Source organism: Bubalus bubalis, chromosome 12 (assembly GCF_019923935.1).
Source record: "Bubalus bubalis isolate 160015118507 breed Murrah chromosome 12, NDDB_SH_1, whole genome shotgun sequence".
NCBI lineage: Eukaryota > Metazoa > Chordata > Mammalia > Artiodactyla > Bovidae > Bubalus > Bubalus bubalis.
In genome coordinates, this window is record NC_059168.1 from 84,676,010 (window position 1) to 84,690,177 (window position 14,168).

Sequence of the window (14,168 nt, forward strand, 5' to 3'; positions counted from 1 at the left end):
TTCCCTACTTCTCTTATCTGGTTTTATGACTGCCTCAGGTTTTACAAATGGTATGTTCAAAATCAAGGTGGTGTGGATATGGTTGGTCAAGAATGAGGAGGTTTGTGGTGTAAAGACATAAGTTGCAATCTAGATATTCCTGATGACAGTATCTGCAGATCACCTGGCATCAGAGTCAGTACCAGACGCCAGGAAGGTAAGTGCCCCTAATTACTCCTCTAAGTTAACTCTAGAAAGAGATTCCATCATTCCTTTGTGCAAGGAGGAAGGGAGAGATCCAGGGGAGAGGGTACACAGCTTCACTGCTGCAATCCTCAGAGATGCATTTGGCCAAGTTCACTGTGACCCTGGGGTCTGGATACAGTCATGATGAAGAGGGCAATGGCACCCCACTCCAGTACTCTTGCCTGGAATCTCCCATGGACGGAGGAGCCTGGTAGGCTCCAGTCCATGGGGTCGTGAAGAGTCGGACACGACTGAGCGACTTCACTTTCACTTTTCACTTTCATGCATTGGAGAAGGAAATGGCAACCCACTCCAGTGTTCTTGCCTGGAGAATCCCAGGGATGGGGGAGCCTGGTGGGCTGCCATCTATGGGGTGGCACAGAGTCGGACACGACTGAAGCGACTTAGCAGCAGCAGCAGCAGCAGCATGATGGAGAGATGCATTTCCATTGGTATGAAACCTGTGGCTTGCTTCCAAGCTTCATGTCATAAATTGCCCCATTACTTTGAGAGTCTTCTCTTTTACTAACTTTGATAATAATTATACTTCAATTATGCCTTCTGAGCACTACACCAGCCACTTTCTTTCTCTCTGCTTCTTATACAATCCATCAAAATAGATATTATTACCCCCACTTTTCAGATGAAGGAACCAGGACCAGGACCCAGCAAAACTCATTACCTTTTTCCATGGTGGCCCATTACTCAATGGCTGTGCTGCTCACGTGTGTGTGTGTGTGTGTGTGTGTGTGTATCTGTGTGTGTGAGGGAAGAAGGGGGCAGGGGAATGTATAAGGTTCACGTACATCACGTTGCCCATCATCAGGCTATTTTAGATGTCTAAACCTTTGGCTTGAATGGCTCACTTGTAATCAATCCTTCCATAATAGTATTTCTTTTCTCAATTTGTTCTAAACAGTTTGTCTTTGAAAAATGGTGGTTTATGTCCAAGGTGATTCCTTAGCAGTACCTATTAAAAAGTGACTTTGTATTTGTTTGTTTTACCATGGCAAGGTAAGGGGTCTGTTTTCTTCTTTGGATAAATGGTCTACTAGCAGAAGTCCAGTGTATAAATACAAAAGAAATTGGCATGTTGAAACAATTTTTTTTCCCCATGTCCTGGTTTTGTTGTTTTTCTTCCGGACCAAAGGAATAGTTGTTGAGTGCTTACAAGTGAAATGAATATAGGAGAATTTTGTTGCTGTTGTTGCTTTTAAATTAAATTAGTGGAGAATGGGATACCTAGTATATGGGAATTTTCTGAATATTGCAAATTGCCTGCCATCCTGTTATATATTGCAGAGCAGCTAATAAAATGAAGTGAAAACTGGTAAAAATAATCCAGCTAGTCCAGCAAGTGCTACAAATTTACATTTATCTAGAAGGCAATGGCACTCCACTCCAGTACTCTTGCCTGGAAAATCCCATGGATGGAGCAGCCTGGTAGGCTGTAGTCCATGGGGTCGCTAAGAGTCGGACACGACTGAGTAACTTCCCTTTCACTTTTCACTTTTCATGCATTGGAGAAGGAAATGGCGACCCACTCCAGTGTTCTTGCCTGGAGAACCCCAAGGACGGGGGAGCCTGGTGGGCTTCTGTCTATGGGGTCGCACAGAGTCGGACACGACTGAAGCAACTTAGCAGCAGCACAGTGCTAGGTTACTGTAAAAATAGATTCCGTTTGAAGGGTGTTCTGGTAAGTCTAGTGTGTGTTTCCATACCTGGCACACAGACAAATGTCGAGGGAGAAGATTTCCCACCCTTCGCCCCCACCCCTACCCCCGCACCACACTCCGTTTCTGAGTTTTAGGCCTTTGAATGACACTTCAGTCCCCTACCATTCGTGGAGTGGAGGTAACCGATACCCTCCTTACAAAGGGAATAGGCTGAACTGAATGATCATTTACATCCCTCTTCAGCTTTTAAAAGCCCACCTTCGGTTTGGGAAAAACAAGCTGGTCACCAGTAGACCAGGGTCTGAACAAGGACACATTGAGCTTTTATCCCATTTGGGCCCCAACTTGGCCAATTAGTCACATGACCTTGGTCAGCCCTGATTGCTCAGATTAAGGTCTATTAAGAATATGTGCCATAGCCTCACCAATTTGCAAAGCATTCTTATGTATTTTGTGCCATTTAATCCTCACGATAGCTCCATAAAGGAGATTTCATTACAAACCTCAGCAGAAGAAACTGAGTCTCAAAGAAATTAGCTCATGAGCACAAACCCAGTACTGTTTATTTGTCTGTGTCCGTCAGGTCTTTTAGCTGTGGCACACAAGATCTTCGTCGAGGGGTTGTTCACTGTGGCGCATGTGGGATCTTAGTTCCCAGACCAGGGATTGAACCCGTGTCCTCTACATTGCAAGGCAGGTGTTCTTAACCACTGGTCCATCAGTGAAATTCCACAAACCCAGTACTTCTGATATTTTATAGCACAGCTCTCCTTCCCGCCACTGCCTTCTCCTCTGCCTTGTCCTTGCATCCTTTCCTTTCCTCTCCTCTATTTCCTTCTGTGTCCAAATACCTAGAATTTTGTTTGATGGTTTCACTGGATAGTTGCAAACCAGGAAAGTGCATTTAAATAAAAAGGCAATATCTATATTATAGTGGTTTCCACCTTGTGAGCCTTGGATCCTCAGATGGGCTTGGAGCAGAGCATGCGCAGTATGGAAACTCAGTGCTATGTGGGCAATCTGTTCAGTGAGCGATAGATGGAATGAATGATATGTCCCATTCATATCTGTGTAATTCACATTCAAATATACAAGAGTGCTTTGAGTGTTAAAACTATGAACAAATAACTGATTTCATAGTATTTTTCCCATATATCTAATTTGTATCCCTTGGGAGAACATGAAATTTTATATCTTTTACATTTTTTTCCAGATCTCAGAAAGATTGAGACTTGTTCTTCACTGAATAGGTAACTCCTAGCCATGAACCCAACACTTTAGAAAATGGGTCCATCTGTACGTGTGGACCTGAGGGATGGTGTATGATCCTGGGTGGGGTGTAAACTGGAGGAGTGTTGAAGAAATACAGTCCCTTGTTCTAAATATGAGGTAAGCATCAAGCCTCAGTCTTCATTATCTTCATATGCATAATAAAAGAGTCTGCTAGCAAATATGATTTTAGGGTATTTTGCTACAGGGAAGTAAGCCGCTTTCTAAACCACACAGTTGTTCAGAGACCACAGCCCTTGACCCATGACAGACTCTGGAACTGCATCTAGAAGACAGTGAGATACAAAAGTCAATCAATCATCATTCAAGAGGTCAGGAAAGTGTATATGGTGCACTTTTTCTGAAGTTCAGTAGTTCTGTGACCTTCAGTCAATTCCGGAGTATCCCTAAACCTCAGTTTCTGCTTCCTTAAAATGGCACCATCATAGAACAGATCTTGTAGGGTGTGGTGAGAACTGTGGACAGGTGAATGAAGCTCTGTGTAGGGCCTGGAGGTAGTGAGGACTATCCCTGACCACAGTACAGTTAGCCCTCCATATCCACAGGTTCCACATGCATGGATTCAATCACCTGTGGATCAAAAATAATTGAGAAAAAAAAAAATACAGAAAGTTCCAATAAGCAAAATTTGAATTTGCCTGCATCAGCAACTATTTGCATAGCATGTGCATTGTATTAGGTATTTCAAGTAATCTAAAGATAATTTAAAGTATACAGGAAGATGTTCATAGGTTATATGCAAATTTAAAAAAACTATATGTATATATGGAGCATCTGTGGATTTTGGTATCTGAAGGGCAGTTGGGGAGGTGTCTTGGAACCAATCCCCTATGGATACAGAGGACAACTGGGAGACAAGGTTACTGTCAGACAGTGGGGGAATGTGACTGCTGAGCTAAGTGCTAGGACTTCATGCCACTGACCGGATGTTGCCCTAGCCTCAAGATGAAAGATCCTCATTAGCCAGAAATCACATGGTGTAATAGGAAGAGCACTATATATATATATATATATACTTCTTTTTTATATACTTGTATTATTCAACCATTGCTGCATAACAAATTGCCCCCCAAAGCTTCAGCTTCCAAGGTCACTCCTTTAGGTATTGATAGGATTCAAGTCCTTGAATGCTGTTGGGCTGAGGGTCTCATTTCCTCCCTGGATGTTGACTGGAAACCACCCTCCAGTCTGAATCATATGAGCTTCTCCAAAGGGCAGCTGACAGCATGGCATCTTGCATGATTAGAGCAAACACCAGAGAAGACCCAGAGAGAGGACAAGCCAGACAAATGTCCATGTCTTTTGTAGCCTAATCCTGGAAGTGACATCATTTTGCCACAGTCTGCTTGTTAAGAGCAAGTCACCAAGGCCATCCCACAGAACAAGAGAGGATTCCACCAGGTGTGAAGACCAGGAATTATTAGGAGCCTTTTTAGAAGCTGTCTGCCTTTCTGTTCTCTAGGGTAGGATGCCAGATTCTTGGGGTAAATAAAATTCTGTTTAGTAGGAAGGGGTGGAAGCTAGCAGCTGCGGGCCTACGTTGAGAGAATATGTACAACTTCTGGTATTCTTCAAGAATTCTTCCCTCTGGCATGATGGCTCCAGGGCTGGGCAATGGCAATCTCAGCCTCTCTGCCCCCTGCCATCTTGATCTACCTTGAGATGCCCAAGCAATCCCCTGGAATCTAGGGGTAGGCAGAGAATGCTTCCATCTGGAGACTTGGAGGCCCTGGAGACATAACGCCATGTTTTAATTTCCCTCTGTAACTACAGTTACTACGCTAAAGCCTTTGACTGTGTGGATTAAAACAAATGGTGGAAAATTCTTAAAGAGATGGGAATACCAGACCACCTGACCTGCCTCCTGAGAAATCTGCATGCAGGTCAAGAAGTAACAGTTAGAACTGGACATGGAACAACAGACTGGTTCCAGATCTGGAAAGGAGTACATCAAGGCTGTATATTGTCACCTTGCTTATTTAACTTATATGCAGAGTATATCATGAGAATGCCAGGCTGGATGAAGCACAAGCTGGAATCAAGATTACTGGGAGAAATATCAATGACCTCAGACATGCAGATGACACCACCCTTATGGCAGAAAGTGAAGAAGAACTAAAGAGCATCTTGATGAAAGTGAAAAAGGACAGTGAAAAAGTTGGCTTAAAACTCAACATTCAGAAAACTAAGATCATGGCATCCGGTCCCATCACTTCATGGCAAATAGATGGGGAAACAATGGAAACAGTGAGAGACTTTATTTTCTTGGGCTCCAAAATCACTGCAGATGATAACTGCAGCCATGAAATTAAAAGACACTTCTTCCTTGGAAGAAAAGCCATAATCAACAGACAACATATTAAAAAGCAGAGACATTACTTTGCCAACAAAGGTCCATCTAGTCAAGGCTATGGTTTTTCCAGTAGTCATTTACAGATTTGAGAGTTAGACTATAAAGAAAGGTGAGCGCCGAAGAACTGATGCTTTTGAACTATGGTGTTGGAGAAGACTCTTGAGAGTCCCTTGGACTGCAAGGAGATCGAACCAATCCATCCTAAAGGAAATCAGTCCTGAATATTCACTGGAAGGACTGATGCTGAAGCTGAAAGTCCAATATTTTGGCCACCTGATGCGAAGAACTGACTCATTGGAAAAGACCCTAAGCTGGGAAAGATTGAAGGCAGGAGGAGAAGGGGATGACAGAGGATGAGATGATTGGATGACTTCACCAACTCGATGGACATGAATTTGAGTAAGCTCCGTGAGTTGGTGATGGACAGGGAGGCCTGGCATGCTGCAGTCCATAGGGTTGAAAAGAGTCGGACACGACTGAGTGACTGAACTGAACTGAACTATAACCACTGTGCTGGGACAGTGATGGATGCATGGTGGGTGTTACCACTGTTTTCTGGATCAGTCTCTTAGAAGCCTGGTGTAATGGACCTTTGGAGTCGAGCAGGGAGACCTGAAACTGTCCCACATCTGCCTGGACTTCTGGGCCCACCTTTGACCCTCAGTCTGTGTTTGAATGGAAGAGGCTACATCTTGTCATCCAACCTTCAAATGCTTCTTGGATGTTTCTAAATGATTCCTTTTTAAGTCCACATTTCACAACTAGAATTATCCCATTGTGTTCTGCAAAATCTCCTTAATTGAATGTTCTCTTTGTCAACCCAATAAATTGCTAGTTTTGCAATAAGATTCCCCTGGCACCTTTCCTGGAAGGTTCAGTGTGAGAAAGTCACTCATATAACTAGAAATGTAGTAAAAAAAATCGCCTGTCAGTTAGCTGAGTTCTGTTGATGGATCACTTTCCATGTTTCTAGCACCATACTAGGTCTGGAGCAGAGCATAGTTGATCATAGTTTAATAAACTCATAGTATAATGACAGATGTCTCTCATACACAGCCTTATTTCCTCATCTGAGGTTGCTTTTCTTTTCCTATCTCATGTTTACCTGGGCCATAAATCACCAAGATTGCATCACACACATGAAGTGACCTCAGTGAGGGGTAAATGTACCAAACTAAAGACGGACACAGAGTCTTGTAGAGGGGGCTTCCCTGGTAGCTCGGACGGTAAAGAATCTGCCTGCAAGGCAGGAGACCTGGGTTCAATCCCTGGGTTGGGAAGATTCCCCTGGAGAAGGGTGTGGCAACCCACACCAGTATTCTTGCCTGGAGAATTCCACAGACAGAGGAGCCTGGCGGTCTACAGTCAATGGGGTCACAAAGAGCTGGACACGACTAAGTTACTAACGCTACTACTGCTACAGAGTCTTGACACTCCTCCCAATAGGAGGTGGGTTCCAGTGCCCTGCCACTGAATATAAACTTGTGTGGGATTGTTTGGATTAATAAAGAATTGTGGACATGATGCAGACTCAGTTTTAGGTCTTGCCTTTGAGAAGACTGAAAGCTTCTTTCTTAGTCTCTTGGAGGTCTGAGCTGCCGTACAATAAATCCAATCAACTACCCTCCTGGAGAAAACCCACAGAAAGGCTTGCATGATGACATGGAAAGGGAGAGGGGCTCAGTGTAGTGAAACCTTAACAAAGCTCCATGCAGGAGAATGAAGGACATCTTGATCTCTCCAGACTAGACCAGTAGCCAACAGAATACCACTGAATGAACACAGTTATGCCAGATGCCCAAATTACTGCCACACAAAATCATAATGTAATAATGTGGTAGTTGTTTTCCACCATTAAGTATCGGGTCAGTTTTTTGCTCAGTAATATAATAGAAGGAGAAGGCAATGGCACCCCACCCCAGTACTGTTGCCTGGAAAATCCCATGGACGGAAGAGCCTTGGTAGGCTGCAGTCCATGGGGTCGCTAGGAGTCGGACACGACTGAGCGACTTCACTTTGAATTTTCACTTTCATGCATTGGAGAAGGAAATGGCAACCCACTCCAGTATTCTTGCCTGGAGAATCCCAGGGACGGGGGAGCCTGGTGGGCTGCCGTCTATGGGGTGGCACAGAGTCGGACACGACTGAAGCAACTTAGCAGCAGCAGCAGCAGCAGCAATATAATAGAAAATTGGAATGAGGTAGTATAGTCATCTTTCTGGGTCAGCTAGGCAGCTCCTCTAGGAAGTCTTTCCCAGAGGAGTAAAATAATTCCTATTGTTAGATGATAGGTAATAAACACAGGTTGAATGGCTCCCAAGTCCTCCTTCTTCTGATGCATCTGGCTAAGGGAATATCCTCTTTCCTGATGGGCATGGAAACATGGGATGATGATTGTACAATGAATTCAGATTAATCTGCCATGATTATATGAGGTGAGCATGACTTTTTTCAATGGATCCGGAGCTCCCCAAGGGGAAGGGCCACACCTTCTCCTTTCTCTTGTGTTCTGTTCTTGTCACTGCCCTGGGTGCCTGATGAGAAGATGCAATTCCATTCAGACAACAATGGATTAGGATGGTTCCTTTCCTTTAATTCTAAGATCAGCACTTAACGGCAAACTACTTCCCATGAAGATGAGCCCAAGTGTTGCCATGGATGTGAGGAAAGGCACTACCACAGCATGAGGGCTCTCCCAGAAATTCCTCTCTTGATTTTCAAAAACCACCAGTGCTTGTGGGCTTCCCAGGTGGCACAGTGGCAAAGACTCCAGCTGCCAGTGGAAGAGACTTGGGAAACGCGGGTTCAGTCCCTGGGTTGGGAAGATTCCCTGGAAGAGGAAATGGCAACCCACTCCAGTATTCTAGGCTGGACAATCCCATAGACAGAGGCATCCATGGGGGTCTCAAAGAGCTGGACAGGATGAAGTGACTGAGCACCCACACACTAGTGCTTGTAGTAAAATTATAACAAACATTTCTTCATAGTTATTAATGTAGCCTTATTTCCGGCCACTCTGTGTGATGCACTCTATTCTCCAGTAATTACAACTCAGGCTCTTGACTGTCTGGAATCCCTTTCTCATCTCCATAAATCTTGGCAAGATTCATCTTGGGTACCAGCTTTTTCAGGAATTCTCAGATTAAGCTGACTCTCCACTGTGCGAAGCTCTATCTTAGCTGAGCCATATTTCATTAAAATAATCCCTGCATATTCCTATTTTCAACTGGTTAGTTCATTGAAATAATGGATTGTATCTGACTCTTGCTGCTGTTTCTGATTACATTTTTTAATTGAAGTATAGTTGATTGACAATATTGTGTTAGTTTCAGATGTACAGCAAAGTGATTCAGTTTTTTATCTATAGTCTTTTCTGATTCTTTCTCCGTATAGGTTACTACAAAATACTGAATATTGTTCTTTGTGCTATACAATGGGTCCCTGTTGGTTATCTATTTTAGTACCTAAAAGGCTCTAACAGTGCTTGCACATTATAAATGGTTGAGGTAGCCTTTGCCTATTGTCTTCCAGTTTATCAAATGTTTGTCAAAGGTTCTTTATTCTTTATTATGTCTCAGAAAGAAAAGTGATTTTTCAGACTCACAGACTTAGAGAATTGCTGGGGGGAAAGTTGGGGGGGGGGGGAAGGGATGGTTAGGGAATTTGGCATGGATATGTACACACTGCTATATTTAAAATGGATAACCAACAAAGACCTACTGTGTAGCATATGGAACTCGGCTAAATGTTATGTGGCAGCCTGGATGGCAGGGGCCTCTGAGGGAGAATGGATACATGTGTATGTATGGCTGAGTCCCTTCTCTGTTCGCCAGAAACTGTCATAACATTGTTAATCAGTTCTACCCGAATGTCTCAGCCTGTAAAGAATCTGCCAGCAATATAAGACACAAACAGGAGATATGCGTTCGATCTCTGGGTCAGGAAGACCCCATGGAGGAGAAAATGGCAACCCACTCCAGTATTCTTGCCTGAAAAATCCCATGGACAGAGAAGCCTGATGGGCTATATAGTCCATAAGGATCGCAGAGTCAGACATGACTGAGCGACTAAACAAAAGCAAAAAAAAAAAAAAAAAAACCCCAATACAAAATAAAAAATTTAAAAAAAGAAAGTGACTTTCTTAAGATCACCTAACGGTGGTTGAATCTGGAGCCGATTATACAGAGTGAAGTAAGCCAGAAAGAAAAACACCAATACAGTATACTAACACATATATATGGAATATAGAAAGATGGTAACAATAACCCTGTATGCGAGACAGCAAAAGAGACACAGATGTATAGAACAGTCTTTTGGACTCTGTGGGAGAGGGAGGTGGGGGATGATTTGGGAGAATGGCATTGAAACATGTATAATATCGTATAAGAAATGAATCGCCAGTCCAGGTTTGATGAGAAATACAGGAAGCTTGGGGCTGGTGCACTGGGATGACCCAAAGGGATGGTATGGGGAGGGAGGTGGGAGGGGGGTTCAGGATTGGGAACACATGTACACCCGTGGGGGATTCATGTTGATGTATGGCAAAACCAATACAATATTGTAAAGTAATTAGCCTCTAATTAAAATAAATAAATTTTAAAAAAAGATCACCTAACCACAAAATGAAAAATTTAAAAAAAGAAAGTAACTTTCTTAAGATCACCTAACCACACCACCACCCTTCCCCCACCACCCACTCCCTGCTCCCCACCACACACACAGAGGTTTGCTAAGATTCCTCCCCAGATCCTGAGACTGTGACTTCTCCCTGATGGTAGGGAAAGGCTCCAGCCTAAACCTCCCCATGGATACACATCCTTTGTTTTCTGCGTCTGGGAAATGCCCCAGGATTCCCTGCTGTGTTACCCCGGGAGACTGTTGCTCAATCCCAGCAGCTGCTCTGAAGGAAAAGAAAAAGCAGACATGCTGAATGTATCATACACACAACGCAATATGGAATTGAAGATCGCTAATGAGCGAGAACACTTTGATGGTGCAGTCTCCCTCCAGTGAGGTCTAGTTCTTCATTTCCAGTGGGCGTTGCAGGAAGTCCTCTTTAAAAAAAAAAAGAAAGAAAATATATATATTACTAATGCCGTGGCTATATGAAACAATATTTGGCCAAGATGGCTAAGATATGATTCATTCTTTGTTCATCGAGTTGCTAAGTATTATTCAGAGAGTGGAGTCACCGTATGGTAGAACTGAGTTTCCTTGGGAGGCTGGGTGAAATACGGTGTTGGCTATAGAATGTGGAAATGTGCGTGTCTCTGGTGGTTAGAGTCTGGATCAAGCTATAGACGGCTAATTCCATTAAGTCCTCGTGCAAACTCCCCTGCACACGGCAATTGGAAAAGTCATAGCCCAGCACAGATCACTCTATGAGGCTGGATTCTCTCTAAAACTGATAAAGAGTGGGCAAGCCACACAGCTAGACCCAGATGCGATCTTGAAAGAAAAATGTGTGTGGGCAAGTGCAGTACCGGCTGGGAAAGTCTAAGTGGCTGAAACCTATGACTCAGAAATCTTAAATTGCCTTGAAATTAATGAAGCTCTGTGGAGATGACTCAGTTCATTCATGTCCTTAGCTTGCAGGATTCAACACTGGCAGAAGGGAACACTGTCCAAAACTTGGAAGATCAGACCCTTCAGAGGAAACAAGGCCAGGAGGTGGTCTGGGATGCGTTGTCACAGGAGCCAGGATAGGCAGGTGAGCTGGTTTTATTCTTCCCGTGGGCGAACTCATTCAAGTGCCATGCTGTCTGGACCTGATTTCTGTCCCTGTAAAATGGAAAGGAGATTAGATGATTCCTAAAATGTGGTCAGCTTTGATATTCCGATTAGCTAGGGTCCCAGTAAGAAACAGCATTTACCCCAGATGTTTCAAATGAGGAAATGTTAACACAGAGACTCTTTACAGCTGTCTGTGCCAGGTTAAGAGAATAAATAAGAAAGAATAAGGCACCCAGAGACCCATAAAGTCCGGAAGCCATTGTCACTCCCAGGGCAGAAAGGATGCAAAAGAAAAACAGTATTACTGGAGCCTATTGAGAGTTGGAACCCTGGAGGAACCCACCCAGGGGTCTGGAGAAGGCCACCAGTGGGAGCCATAGTCCCCAGCAGACACAGTCCCTCCTACACACACAGCGGTGACTCAAGAGGGAACAGAAAAGAAATGACTTACGCTGTGTCTTATCCCCTTCCCGCTGCAGTTTCCCACTGGTGAGTCTCATTGGCCAAACCCAACTAGGTGCCATCAGGCAAAGGAATTCAGATCCAACAGGCCACAGGGGTTGGAACAGTGCAAAGAAGCCTGAAGAATGTGGCTGGAGTGGGTGAAAACAGAAATACCAGCATATATTCTATGACTTTATACATGTGATTATGCTCTCACATTAGGGAAAAGGGCAGCACATTTTTAATTTATTTTTCTGGAGTGATTGAAGAATGATTCTCAAGTCACAGAATTCCTGAGGGCAGGGACCAGGTTTTGTTGATTTTTTTTTTTTTTTTTTTTGAACCTATCAGAATCTATCACCACATCTGGCACATAGTAGAAAATCAGGAAATATTTGGTAAATTAAAGGCTGATCACAGATCCACATTTATAAACATCTATAAATGTCCAGGGCATGCTCTGTTAATATCTGCTGAATGAGTAATGAATGTGTAGGTTCAAAACAAATTACATAATCTTTCGGATGAAAGGTTCTGCAGAGCTCAGGCAAACCCTTGGTATTTTTTGTTCTCATAGTTGTTTCAAGTATGATTGATGGTTATCATTGCACAAGCTGTGTAAATATCCTGAACTAGGAAGATGGACCACAATGTGAGACCCCATGATATAAAAAGTGAATAAGTAAGTGAGTGTGCACTCAGTTGCTCAGTTGTGTCCAACTCTGTGACCCCATGAATTGTAGCTGACCAGGCTCCTCTGTCTATGGAGTTATGGAACCTGCATCTCCCGAGGCTCCTGCATTGGCAGGCAAATTCCTTACCACTGAGCCATCTGGGAAGAGGGGCCCTTAAGGAGACATCTCCTGCTTTCCTCAGTGCTGAGATTCCCAGCAGGAGTGCTTGCAAAAGAAGAATGTCTCAGTTCAGTTCAGTTCAGTTCAGTCGCTCAGTTGTATCCGAAGAATGTCTAGCATATTTAGATAGATGTGGAATCACCTCCTGACAGGTGGATGTTCTTACAGAAGGATGCTCTTTAATGAGCCATGGATGGACACCCAGCTCTACCGGCACTCAGCTCTCTGACTTGAGACAAAAGTTGACCCAGTGAGCCTCAGTTCCGGTCTAATGCTGCTTCATAGGGTCAGTGTGAGAAATGAATGAGTCGATGTGTGTCATGTTCCTGGTAAAGAGCCCAGCATGTAGTCAATGTTCACTTGCTCTCAGCGCCATCTTTATAGTGGAAGCATTGATTTCCTCAAAGTTGACATAGGTGGAAGACCAGTGACGAGAAACGATGTTTTCTGCATTGCTATCTATATTCCCTTTAACAGAAAGTCACTTCTTTTATTATGAGACCAATCCTGTGCCTAAGAGAACATAAGACATAGCATTAGTTACAGAACACATCTAAATGATTATCCCTTACTATTCATATTTAGGAACTGATGTACGTATGTGTTTTATTGGGATATAGAGGGTATCACAGGTACATGCTGGCAATTCTTTAGTATTCACCTAACACACTTCTTCTGTGATGGTCAAATCCAATTCCCTCTAAACAGGCTGAAATGCCAGATGCTTTTTTTTTCTCAAGCCTTAATTGTGGCTAAGCAGGGTCATGTGATACAGTCAGGCCTAATGGAATGATGGGTATTTTTTGTTAGAATGTTTCTTTTGGTTCTCAGTTGCTAAAACTGCATGATAGCTGTGAAATGAATGTCTTTTGTCGCATATAGCAAGTCCCTTTCATATACCTGAGTTTATGATAATGAAGTGACTTTTGGAAAGCCTCTAAGGATGGGGACTGGTGCCAGGGGAACCAACTTTGACTAGAGGATTGGGAATTTCAGCTGCATCCTCTAACCCCCAGGGAAAGGAGAGGGGCTGGAGATTGAGTTCAGTCATCACAGGCCAGTGACTTCATCGATTATGTCTATGTAATGAAGCTGCCAAATAAAACCCCAAAAGGACATTTCAGAGAGCTTCCAGGTTAAACCAGAAGGCAATCTTGTATTTGGAGAGTGATGTACCCCAGGCTTTGTGAGGACAGAAACTCCTGTGCTCAGGACTCTTCTAGTCCCCACCCTACATATCTCTTCTCCCACCTGTTTATTAGTAGCTTTTAATATCATTTGCTATAAAATGTTAATCTAGTAGGCTGAAGCTCCAATACTTTGGCCATCTGATGCAAACAGCCGACTCAGTGGAAAAGACCCTGATGCTCGGAAAGATTGAAAGCAAAAGGAAAAGAGGGTGGCAGAGGATGAGATGGTTGGATAGCATCACTGACTCAATGGACATGAACTTCGGCAAACTCCAGGAGATAGTGAGGGACAGAGAGGCTTGGTGTGCTGCAGTCTGTGGGGTTGAAAAGAGTCAGACATGACTTAGAGACTGAACAACAACAAATCTAGTGAGTAGACTGGTTTCCTGAATTCCGTGAGCCA

The 14,168-nt window shown here is 43.6% G+C and overlaps 2 long non-coding RNA genes across 16 annotated transcripts in view; one reads left to right on the top strand and one right to left on the bottom strand.

The window, feature by feature from the left end:
- LOC102400844 overlaps positions 1 to 14,168 on the top strand; it is a 44,509-nt gene that overhangs the window by 5,213 nt on the left and 25,128 nt on the right. For all 15 annotated transcript variants that reach the window (XR_006543553.2, XR_006543552.2, XR_006543562.2 and 12 more), the window contains exon 2: positions 11,133 to 11,254. This is a non-coding gene — a long non-coding RNA (uncharacterized LOC102400844). The remainder of the gene's footprint in view (positions 1 to 11,132; positions 11,255 to 14,168) is intronic.
- LOC123328618 lies at positions 11,048 to 12,677 on the bottom strand. The gene is made up of 3 exons (XR_006543570.2): positions 12,543 to 12,677; positions 11,729 to 11,870; positions 11,048 to 11,325 (listed from the first exon to the last, which is right to left on the bottom strand). It is a non-coding gene; the product is annotated as an uncharacterized LOC123328618 (long non-coding RNA).